At 38.6% G+C, this 12,692-nt stretch overlaps 1 protein-coding gene across 7 annotated transcripts in view; it reads left to right on the top strand.

Annotated features, from left to right (window-relative positions):
* SPIN1 (spindlin 1) overlaps nt 1–12,692 on the top strand; it is a 63,131-nt gene that overhangs the window by 26,336 nt on the left and 24,103 nt on the right. Inside the window, exon 1 of one of the 7 annotated variants that reach the window (XM_041486722.1) lies at nt 7,113–7,289. The exons of the other annotated variants lie outside the window; for them this stretch is intronic. The gene's annotated coding sequence lies outside the window, so the exon portion shown is untranslated. Of the gene's footprint in view, nt 1–7,112; nt 7,290–12,692 lie in introns of those variants that run through there. 7 annotated transcript variants of the gene reach the window in all.

Below are 12,692 nucleotides of genomic sequence, written 5' to 3'. Positions count from 1 at the left end.
TATGATAAGAATTTGTGTGCATTGAGCTCACAATCTGTGAGCCTCTAGACTAGGGTTTCCTTACAATAACTGCATATTAAAGTTTCCTATGCAGCGATTTCTTCAAGTACATGGACAGATAATGGCAAGTTAACAATGGAGCTTTTCACAAGTTATGTTGAGATTCTTACCTGTGTGCAAGGAATGGATAATTCCAGGTCTCTAATGGATCAGGCTTCAACCTCGGGTTTTGTTTACTAGTATTCTTTAGATAATTTGTAGTAAGGTTTTTTTTTTTTTAATTCCCCATTATAAAAAATAAAAAAAATAAAAAAAAACAAAACTGAAAACAAACAAAAGAAAAACAACCCCAAAAGCCTAGGCTGTTATCACGTGGGCCTTTGTAACCCTGAAGCTAAAAAGTAGTTCTTTTGTGGTCGTACATACTTACTATTTTATTTTGTGTTCAAATATGTTGAAAGTGTTACCTTCCACACAAAAGGACCCACGAAGGAAGCAAGCCAGATGATCTTTCTAAGGAGTACCAAATGGCAGGTGAAAGCAGTAGCATTCTTGAGGCCAGAATTCCACATTCATGTTCTACTATATCCTGAGGGATGGCATAAAATATCAAGCCAGTCAGAGGAGAATCAAGATGACATAATCTTAATTGGTAGTTGCCCAGAAAGTCTGAAATAATTCTTTGTATGCAGTAGGATTTAGACACTCTTCAGAAAGTGACCCTTTGGCATATTTCAGAAGAGTAGGCATTGGATTCTAGATACCTAAATTTTCAGGACAGTACTTCTTGCTGTCTGGAAAGACCTTGACTCCTAAAGCTGAACTTCAATAATCAGTTTCAGTGATGTGGCACTAGTTAGGTCTATTGACTCGTATCTTGGGCAGGAAACCATTTAGGAAGTTTCACATTTCACAGGCTCTTTTTCACCTATGGATTTTACTAATTTTAAACTACATTACATATTTATATGTGAATATTTTAAGACAAATACCGTATTCTTCTTTGCATAGTGCTTAGAATTCTGAAATTGATTTTTCTCTAGAAATCCAGGGCTTTTCAAGGAACATCCACTCCTGTTGCTATCTAGTTGCAAAGGTTTCATACCTTCTTGGTGATTTCTCATGGGCAGCGCCTCACAGCACTGACTCCTTTTCTCCTCCTCTGCACGGCCAACAAACTCCATCTTACATCTCGACCAGCCAACCTACTCTTTTACAATACCCTTCCTCATTGGATCCAGCTGTGGCCTATTAAGGGCAGGCTTGTTCTTAATTCTTGATAATTAGCACAGCTGTAACTCCTTAGGGATGAGATTACCTTCACCACTTATCTCTATTCTCCTACATTCTATCTATCCACAATTCCCCCTTTTAATTAAAGTTGCAGTATCTCTAGAAAGTTATGTTCAAGTGAATTGACATTATAACATATTCACATATATTACTTAGGATTAACAGTTATATGAATGTTCAGGCAACATATCACAGTAAGAACATACGTTTCTAAGTTCTGATGTTGTTTTGCTTTTCAGAATCTAGAACATCAACTTAAGGCTCATCACCAGAAACCCTTGTATTTAGACTTCTGTATCACAGTGAAAGTATGTTTCTAAATTCTAATTCAGTGTTGCTTTTTCACAGTATAGACTTGATTCATTCTCTAAATTCACAGAGTACTTATCATCCAATCTTTATATCTATGCCTAATTGCCTAATCAAAGATTAACTCACAAGAATGAGTTAAACTAATGCTGTGTTTACCATCTTTTGCAGGGCCCTTTGCAGAAGATAGTAAACCCAGTACAATCATTTTTTGTGTAATTTCTATTTAACTTTGAATGCGTTTGTGCTGACTTTGATTCGTTACCCAGACTTACATTTCATATCATCAGAAATCTTTATACTTCTAAAATATTTACCCAAACTTACATTACATATAATCAGAAACCTTTATATTTATATCTCTAGAATATTGACAATATCAACAGCTGTACAGCTTTATAAGGTAACTCACAAGAATAACTTAAAGGCTGTATATTAAGACAGCAACAAATCAACAGCCACATAATTCATCAATAGCTATAGAACTTCGAACAACACTGATCCAGCATCTGTCGAGTGTACTTACATTTTTGTGTAATTTCTATTTAACTTTGAATGCGTTTGTGCTGACTTTGATTCGTTACCCAGACTTACATTTCATATCATCAGAAATCTTTATACTTCTAAAATATTTACCCAAACTTACATTACATATAATCAGAAACCTTTATATTTATATCTCTAGAATATTGACAATATCAACAGCTGTACAGCTTTATAAGGTAACTCACAAGAATAACTTAAAGGCTGTATATTAAGACAGCAACAAATCAACAGCCACATAATTCATCAATAGCTATAGAACTTCGAACAACATTGATCCAGCATCTGTCGAGTGTACTTACACTTATGGAATATAAACTTTTAAACTTATGCTTAATCAAAGATTCATAGTTGCAATTCACAAACGAAATGCACATGTTTCGTTAGCAAACAAATACACCATACTAAATAATAGAGTTACTCTTTCCCCAGCCCCCACTGCTGTTTTAATAATTCTCTTCTTCCTTCTACAGTTTTTGTTGTATTAGTTGATCACTGCAAACCTCTCGTCTTGCTCTGTTTTCCATTCTTTTAAAGTCTTATAAAGTGATTTCCATGGGGCAGCCAAATCTGCAGCTGCCTTGCCCCCTTTTTGACACTATATTTCACAGTCTTTTTTTTAACTTCTTTCCATGTATATAAAACAATCTGTTCTGCACTCGATATTTTATTTCCCATTGTATCCCCAGTGGCTCACCTGTACCTCAGGTGTCAAAATCTGTCAGTCCGGACCAGGCAGCTTCCCCTGCTGCTCTCAATGCTACGCTGGGCTCCATCTCCAGCTGCACCTCACCCTACAGCCCACTCCCAATCACGTCAGGTTACTGTGGAGATGGCCACTACACAATTTTAGAAGGCTTCTCTTCCATGTTGTCTGTGCATCTCTGACTCTGCCTCTCAGAGCTCCATGTTGCTTTTATTCCAGTGCTTATGTAGCAGTGACTTAGCAGACCTGCCCCTGTACTCCTTGGGAGCCATGCTATTGCTGAGGCACTGGCTGCTGCTGTGGCCATGCCATTTGCCACTTCTGTCGCACAGCTCGTGTCCTGCTGCACACACTGCCATTCAGGGGGAACCCAGCCCCATCCTGGGTCCTTGATCACGGCAGGGTCACCAGTTATTGCCATCTTGTTGCAAAGGTTTCATACCTTCTTGGTGATTTCTCATGGGCAGCGCCTCACAGCACTGACTCCTTCTTCTCCTCCTTTGCACAGCCAACAAACTCCATCTTACATCTCGACCAGCCAACCTACTCTTTTACAATACCCTTCCTCATTGGATCCAGCTGTGGCCTGTTAAGGGCAGACTTGTTCTTAATTCTTGATAATTAGCACAGCTGTAACTCCTTAAGGGTGACATTACCTTCACCACTATCCCTATTCTCCTACATTCTATCTATCCACACTCCTGCCATCAAATGTGATATAATGTGTTCTTCCTGTAATTTTAAGCAGTTCTCCTGCATGGTAGAGTCTAACATGAATATTCTGTGTTTTGGATGTTTGTTTGGTGTTTTTCAGTAGACAGCGAAAGGTCCTATTTTCTTGAGATTTTTGGTTTTTCATGCTCTTGATAGATGGGTGCTCTAATGCAGATAAGAAGACTCTTATTTTTAGTACCTTGAATCTCCCACAATAATGAGGGATATTACAATTACATGTACATACAAATATATGTAAGCATAAGGGTATGCTAAAATACATGTAGCTGTAGACACTAAAAGTTAGTTACACACTTGCGGAAAACAACATCTTTTTATCATTCAGCCTATAACACTTTTTTCTTAAATCAGAACTAGCTGCATTCTAACATGGGGACTAAGAATCCTGTGCTCTCCTGACCTTTTTGCTGGAGCTTTTATTACAATTTAGAAGTGTAGTGAGGGAGTTCTGAAAATTAGTCTTGCAAGGTAATATTCTGATCCTATAAAGGTGTTATTAAGTCTCTGAAATTAAAAAAGATAAGTAAGTTGTTCAAAGTACTGTTTTGTAGTCCCAGCTCTAATGAAGTTCTTACTGCTGTCTTTACAAATTAGCCCAAATACACACTGTTAGAGTTTATTTCAAGTTACACCCACTGTAATATTGAATTAGATTAAGTGAGAGAGGCTGCTTTAATGATATGACATGAAGGAAATGTAATGGAAGTAAAGCACAAACTGTACTAGGTTCTCTAACAGCTACATTTTCCTAATTCAGAAAGTAAAAAAAAAGGCTGGATAGGAAACAATGGAAATTGCAATTTTAGGATTTCTCGCTGGCTGTTCTTTCCATTCATCTTTGTTTTTCATGTGTGTAAGAACTTTTGAATGCAGTATTCACTGGTTACCATCTTATCATCTTCATGTAATCTTGTAAGACTATACTGTTTCAAGTTAATGAACTAATACAAAATAAATCCACCATTCACCTTGATCACCGTTCCTAACTTTAAGAGAGCTATGGTAAGGACATGTGCTAAAAGATGATAGGTTTAATGAAACTTGCTCAAATTGTTGCCTGTGATAGCAGCCTTCTGAAAGAATAGTATCCTTTTTAAAGCTTCCCATCTAATTTTAAACCTTTGGGATAATGCTTCAGCATAATTACTGTTCATAGTTACTGTTCTACTATAGTGTTACCAAATTTTTTTTAGGATTCCTAAGTTATGTCAACTTTCATGGTTTCACTCTTGTCTTCATAACTGTGGTGGAAAGCTGGAAACTGTACTCCAAATAAGCCACATCTCTTCTCCCTCCTCTTCTAGTAAGAGAGGAGGGAAAGGCAGATGCTATGGGTTGGCATAACAAATACTGAAAGCAAATAGGAGTGGAGTAAGGAACACACAGTAATAGTAGCAATGCTGATAACTAAAGTATAGAAAATGAGAACACTTTGCACACAAAAGCAGGTGTTCACCACCATGACTTGGCTCTGCCTGGCCACCAGAGTAAAGACAAGATGGCAGCTGTTCCTACACTCACTGCCATGTGGTTTTCCCGGACAAAGACAAGATGGCAGGTGCTCTTCACAGCCAGCTTTCCCTGTCACCAAGCCCAAGACGACAGAAAACAATGGCAGACAAACCCCCAAAAGCAAGACCATCCATGTCCCGCTGCACCCACTGTATCATTCCTGGTGGCTTCTTGAACCAGTGACAATACTTTTGACATCTCCACTCAACTCCTCTGGACTCTGCTGTGCTTGGCACTCAGAGCCACAGTTTCCTGAGGGAACGTACAAGTCACGCTTACTTCAGCTTTCTGTAGAGTCAACTGTTGGAATCCCCCTGCCATCTTAGAAATAGAGATGGATTCTCCCCCTAGATACCTTGATGGCATCAAGGTACATGGTGTGTGGTGCCAGCTAAAGCCTTATTCTTACGGCTTTAATGTGCCAGAGCATCAGATCCACATTCCAGTAGACCTGATTATTCCTTTCCCTCTCCTATTTAGAGACAGAGCATCTCTCAGTCTGGTCAAGGTACTTGTTACTTTTTGTAAATATGACCTTCAGGCGGATCAGAAATAACATCAGCCTTTTAAATGTCGCTGAGGTTTTGCCCGAGCAAAACTGGAGCTGCATTTATTATCAAAGAGTTTAATGTGGTGTTTATTCTTCGTCTCAACAGAGGTGCTGCTAGAGCAGAGGTGGTTTTTCTATCCCACTTCCTCACATAATCTTGGTGGTCATGCATCTAGAACCACAGATTACTCTGTGGTGTGTACCCTCTCTCTCTAGCTGGGGAGCACCTGCTGCCCAGTAGCAGGAGCTCTGATGTGTACTGGCAGGGCATGTGACATTTCCTCCTTAAATTTCTGATAGTCTTTTTAAAATTGTTACTGGTCCTCTTTAATTTCCCCGTTAAATTGTTTTAAGTCCTTGGACAATAATGTCACACATGAGATGCAGTCCTGTATTAGGATGGAGATAGTTTCTTTATATAGCTGAAGTTTGGCAGCCAAATTGTTCACTTATTTTTCTCCTTCCCTCCATGACTTCTCTGCCAGTGAGCTGGCATGTGACACTGGCACACTCTGTAGGATCTTCACCACGTGTTTTGTGTACATTGGCTGTTTGGATGTCATCTGTATTTATAGGGGACTACTCATTATTTGAATCTTTACAGATTACCTCCATTACAACTAATTCTCTCAGGTACTGGATACCTTGGCTCCATGGTGTTCCACTTTTGTTGGTGCACTAAAAGATCATCTGTGCAAAGATAACTCTCAATCAGACTCGACATGAGTTACTTCCAGAGACTGAGAGTTTCTGGTCTTTTCTGAATCCCCTGGTCAATGCCTGCAGTCCAGGACAGGAATCCTAATTGCGTGGCTTCATTGCCATCTAGTGTTGCACCATTTGCCACGATATTCCGACATCAAGCAAGCGGGTCAGTAGGGCTCAACAGGCTGGAGGCTGTAATCTTTTTGTGTATCTCTGAGCTCACCCATGGGTAGGGATCAGGTGATTATTTCCAGCCTTGTCTCTTCCTCTGGTTTTGAGGGTCCTCATCCCTCACCATGCAAATTAATTTATTCTTGAATTTTTTCTTCTGAACAGGGGCAGCTGCTGCTGGCATGGGTTGTTCCTCTGGTTCATCTGCAGTTTGAGTTGCCTTGCTGCCTTCCCCTCTCCCTTCCCAGAGCATGCTGTCAGATACACAAGCAGTGTCTGACAAGCAAGTTGCATAACTTTGCGCCTCTCCGAAGCTGTCACAGCATTTCTCTTTCAAATATTCTGCCACTTTATCAAGGTCCTATATTTTTCAGGGGTGAGCTTCCAAACCACTGGAGCAGTGTACTCCTTTAAAAGCTGGTTTATTTTCTCCGCCATCCCATGCTACTCCTGGGATGTTGAGCTCCGGGGCAGTTCACTGAACAACTTTCCCTAGATGTGTCTATGCTGACTCAAAACATTATGTAGACTAAACTTATTCTAAATGTCACTTATTCTAGACTGCACTGAAGAAATTTGTCACGCATTGCAACTAGAATATGCTTTCTTTAACATCCAAATGGAATTCAAGATTCTCAAAAACTGTTGTAGCAGGCCCAAAGGAGGAAAAAGAGGTGAAAGGCTGAGAAAAATCATTGTCCTCTGGCACCTCTACAGGCTGGGAACTATTATTAGTGAATCCTCAGACGTAGCAGCCAAGGCCAGGTGAGCAGCACTGAACACATTGCAGATGACCTTTATTGCCATTGATGTAATCATGTCATAAACAGATACCCTACAGTACAGCAACAAAGCAATCCTGATCCTTCTCCCTACTGTGTAAAAATAGCATCATAGGGAGCATGTATAGGAATATATTCAGGGTTAAATATCACACCTCCATGAACAAATGGAGCAGCTGTAACTAGGGAGTTCTGTACCTAATACACAGATTATTAGATCAAAGTTATCTACCCTTTTGTGGTTCACAGTGGGCACCAATGAATGTAGTGATTTGACCCCAGCTACAAATTAAACTCGAAATAAGCCTCTCCCCTTCTTCCTGACAAAGGCAGAGACTACGGGTTGAGATCACAATTGAGTGGAAGGGAACAGCAGTGGAATAAGAAATGCACAGTAATAGCAGCAATATTAGTAACAAAGTATACAAGAAAAGAGGGTGCATTAAAGACAAAAACAGGTGTTCTGTGGCAGCAGGGACAAAGACAAGATGGCAGGCACTCCCGGCAGTTGGCTCTCCCTGTCTTGCAGGCCTGAGACAATGGAAAACAATGACAGAAACCTGAAAGCAAGATCATTCACATTGTGGTATGGCACTGCTTTGTTCCCCGTGGCTGATTCCCACCCCAGTGCCTCTGCTTTTGCCCTTTTCACTCTGCTAGGGCTCGGTTCCCATCAGCACCAGGGTTTTAAACTGCTCTGCTGGGCTCAGCTGTGTTTGCCACCCAGAGCTGCACTCTCCTGAGGGACAGGAATGGATGAGGAGTGGCAAGAGAGGGCAGGGTCCACTCAGCTGATTCCAGCAGCCTCTTTGAGGAAGAGGTAAACAAAGTTGTGTCATTTCTGCAGAGTACTCACCTTTTCTTTCTCCCATGGCTGTGCCCTGCAGTGCTCATGTAGATTCTATAGAATAGCAATATAAGCCATGCCCATGCAGTTCTGAGGTTCCCCCCTCCCTACAACCACAAGAACTTACTAGCAAACCTTTTTATATTGTTTTTCATTATGGTAAATAACTTGCCTGTTTGTTTATGCTAAAATTTTTTAGTAAGTAATTAGAACTTGCAGTGTGCTGTCTCTTGAATTTTAAAGACACCGTGTCAACAGAAGACTGTGTGTACAAATTTCAGAATTTTCTACTCTTCTGCTGAATAATCTGCAGTTTCATCACTATGACGTTGCAATGTGGAGTTAACTTTGAATTTTGTGAGTTTATATCTGTCATGAGAGTAGTTTGTGTTGAAGAGGCATTTAAAGAACACCTAGTCTAACTGCCCTGCCATTGGCAGGCACTTCTTTCCCTAGACCAGGTCAAAGCCCCATACAGCCAGTACCAGTGCAGTGGTATGGGTGTGTTTGTGTATATGCACACACAGTTGCACACCAGTGCTGCTTGTTTCTGTACAACTGTAGACAGCACCTCTCTGGGTGGAGGTAAAACTGCAGAGGCCGTAATAGTAGAGAGGTAGCTTTTACTTGATTTGGGGTCTTTCAGTTCGTAAACATGTTTCTGAAAAGTATTATTTCCGTAGTTGTCAGCTACAAATCACTTTTATCTTCAGATTTCATGTACTGTAACTGTACTTTCTTCTCAGACATCAGATTTTACTACCTACACAAATTCCTAGTATAGAATAAAAGAAGTTCCTAATAACTAATATACTGATTCAACTGGTAGGATATTTCAGAAATTTGTAACTTGAGTTGCTGAATTCTTGTACCACAGGAAAGTGTTTGGGATTTTTGTATTAGGTAACGAAAAAAGAAACCCAACAGTAACAAACTAAACCCAGCATATTTTTATTGCAACCATTATTTAGGAGATGTCTTAACAATAAGATTGCCTTTGGGAAGGCAGATGCAGAAGACTTGCACAGAATGATGCTTTCTGCTCATATAATAAGGATTAGGGAGTCTGAATAACAGACTAACATTCTTCATCCAACTTGTTAGTGCTGGAAGAAACTATACTACTGCTTAATCTGAAACACACAGCAGTAGCTCTGAGCTAATTTATGGAAGTCACAATTGCTTACCAAGCAATTTAGTTGATGCATTTCGGTTTAGAATGACTCCTTTTCCTGAACGTTTTTGTGAAGTGCTCGTCCTCCCCTGAGCAGCTAGCAGTGGAAGTTCTCAGCGAGTTGTATACAGAAGTGTTTTAGATAGCGAAGTAAAAATATTGAAGCCCACCAGGTGGTGCCAGAAGGCCTGATCGCTGGTGGCTCTGACAGCTGGAACAGACCTGAGAAAGGTTCAAGCCTGCCACTTTCGGCAGAAAACGTATCGTCTAAATGCAAGCAATGCATGCTGTTCCTCTCCTTCTGAACTTCTCTTACCCCTAAAGCGTTTCCTTAGCAAATATTTCCTTCTGTGTTCATAATGGTAAAATTTAAATATGCTGGTTAGGAGTGAGGCACTTAAAATTGTGAGCTTGGTGTCGGCATTAATTATCACTGGTTTTGTCTGCTAACATCCCTCTTCAGTGGATAGCAGAGCCATGAAGCTTTTCCAAAAATGCTGTAAACAGCATTGTGCCATGTGTTGCAGTGAAATGCATGCAATTTTGTGGAAATATATACATGAATGTTAAGTAAAATTTAAGCTAGATAATTATTTTAGGTGGTTTACACCTATTTTCATGGAGTTAAAAGCTCATATAAACATTTTAATGTTTGTAAACAATTAAGTTTATAGAAAGGGGAAAAGATATTTCACAGTAAGAACTGAAGTCTGTGCATGTTGGTTTTTCCATAATTTCCCTTTATGCTGCAAAAAAACTTTTTTCATTACTTTCATTTTTTCTGTCTTTTTGTCATGTCTTTCTGCCTATTTTGATAGTATGACTCCACTATTCTCAAATAGAACTGGTATGATGGACAATTTTTGATGCTAGTGTTTTTAATCTGACACTTGATAGCCTCTGAAACACTGCAATAATTAGACTACTATCTGACGAAGTAATCATCTAATTTCCACACTTTTTCTTAAAGTTTGCTTTTGTGTAGAAAGGCTTGTAAAAACAGATGAGATGAGCAACACACCTGGGCTGGTGAGTAGCAGCTCACAAGTCAAAACAATGTCTGTCTTTTAAGTGAAACCTGCAGCTGCACTGATCATGACCTGTGCTGTTGGGTGTTGGGCAAATGAGTGTCTGATTCTCTTTGAAATGTTACTGGCAGTCTGTAAAGTCTAATCTGTAAAGTCCCTTTGGCTGTGTCACTTTGTATCCAAAAAACCCCTAGTTATGTTAGATTTACTTCAGTGTATCTGCCACAGTCAACAGAATTACGTTAAAAAGTTGATAGTTTCTTAGGTCATATTACATATTGCTAAACAAGGAATATCTGCTCTTTCTACACAGAACAGATTATTGCAACTGAATGCATCAGAAGTGTGTTTTGGTTTTGTGTTTCCTACCTTTATGTGAAGCTTGACATTTCTTGGGACTTGCGGGAAAAGATTTTTTATTTTATGAGTTAATTATCTTCTCTTTATGATTTTCTGTATTAGGAGATCAAGATATTTTCATGTTGGCATTAAGTCTGATATTTTGTCATTTATCACTTTTAAGAACCCTAAGTTGTATAGGGTTTGGTGTATTTGTAATCAAATAAGTAAGCCTTAACTTACACATTCTTAAAATTCAAAGTGTTCTTAAAGTGCATCAATTTGTTTTCAGAAAATGAGTGAGGTTTTATGCCTCATTGTTAGTAACTTCAGAACTGTTGCTATGGGAAATGTATTGAATTTGGAATACTAATGTTAGGAAAGCATGAGTTTTGTCTTCAGTAAGGCTTTGAATTGGTAACAGTTACTGGCTTAGTTTCTAGAAAATCAGTTTAAACAGCTGGATCTGGTTTTAACTTCAGTAGCCTTGTGTTCATCCATTGGTTCAGAGAGCATAGTGAAGCACTTACATTAAGTGCTAGCAAATTAATTGTGACTTTAAAAGGACTATGAATAAATTTTCTGTCTCTGAAGCATGATTTCAAATTTAGGGCATAGTAATGATTGGGGTTATTCTATTAAAAACTTAACTGGTAGAAAACCGTATCTTTTGAGGTGGTTTAGTTATTTTTCTATACATAACTGCATAAACAGTGCAATCAAAATATCTAGTACTTTATATTTTTACTATGAATTGGAAATCTTGTGAGGGGGAAGTGTATAATACAGGTGTTACAAAATATCTCCCTTGAATAACACTTCAACAGCTTACTGTAAAAGGGTATATTGTTTTCTAAATCTAAAGAATTTTCACATTTTGTGGATTTGTGAAAGTGGTGATGGTGATTTGGTTTATGTTTTGGAGGGATTGTTCTTTTAATTTTGTGGGTGGTTTTAGATCAGAAGATGTAATGCAAGACTACAGTTACTTCTTAACTAAAGCTTTTCTGGAGGAGAATAGTTACCTCTTGTATTTTTATGCAGTACCTGTGAGACGGCGTAGGGTTGTATATCACAGCAGTGCTACAAATTTAGAGTTGGTTTTTCATAATCTGTGATGTTTCTATATTAATGTGTTTTGGTCCATAGGAGAACATATCTGAGTTCAATAGAAAAAAAATAATCCTTATGCTGTATTTCTAGTAGAGTAGTTAAGCAAACTTAATCGCTTCCTTTGGAATGTTGTTGAATATTGTTGCCATGGTATCATTTAGCATTGTTGGGTATACACTGATAGATTTCAGGATGAGATGAAATGTGGAAAACTTGTATGTTTCTGTAAATAATTTTTTAATTTCACAAGTTCTTACGAATTCCTGACTGTAAATTGCTTAAGTTAGTTCTTTCTAAAAACTGCAGATTACTCCCTACCAAATTTTCCTAGATGTATTGCTCTTTGTTCCAAGAAGTTAATGGGTACAAGTCATGAAAGAATTGTCAAGTGTTAGATGTAAATGTATTTTTCTGTGTAACATTTTGCCATACCTCAAGGTGTGTCACCTTTATGTTCCCTTATTCAGTAAGGCATTAGTTTAAGTTACATTTTTTCCCTTGTCTGGATCGTTAGTTAGGGGCATTCTTCTGCTTTTAACCCCTGTATGAAAATTGACAACAGTTTCCAAAACTGAAGTAAAAGAGGGAAGACAGTGCTGACTCACAGATTAGACAGGCCCTGTCTCTCAGATTATCAGTGACACTTCTTAAGGAAGTGATCTGATCTCACTTGCCTCTTTTGTGAGCAACACTGAAGTAGTGAATTCTTATACATAAATGTTTCTGGCCCAGAAATGTTACTCTGAAATAAATTAACCTGTAATGCTTTGATTTTTTTTCTCATGGTCAAAATTTTCTTTTACTAAATCCTGAAAAGGGTATTAAAAAGTTGTCCTCAGTTACCTCCTTTATCTTAGAGGAATGTGATGACTAAATGCTTTAGGA

Source organism: Pyrgilauda ruficollis, unplaced genomic scaffold (genome assembly GCF_017590135.1).
Source record: "Pyrgilauda ruficollis isolate IOZ18807 unplaced genomic scaffold, ASM1759013v1 scaffold78, whole genome shotgun sequence".
NCBI classification, from domain to species: domain Eukaryota; kingdom Metazoa; phylum Chordata; class Aves; order Passeriformes; family Passeridae; genus Pyrgilauda; species Pyrgilauda ruficollis.
Note: the sequence above shows the minus strand (reverse complement) of the source record. Positions and strands in the feature narration are given on the sequence as shown.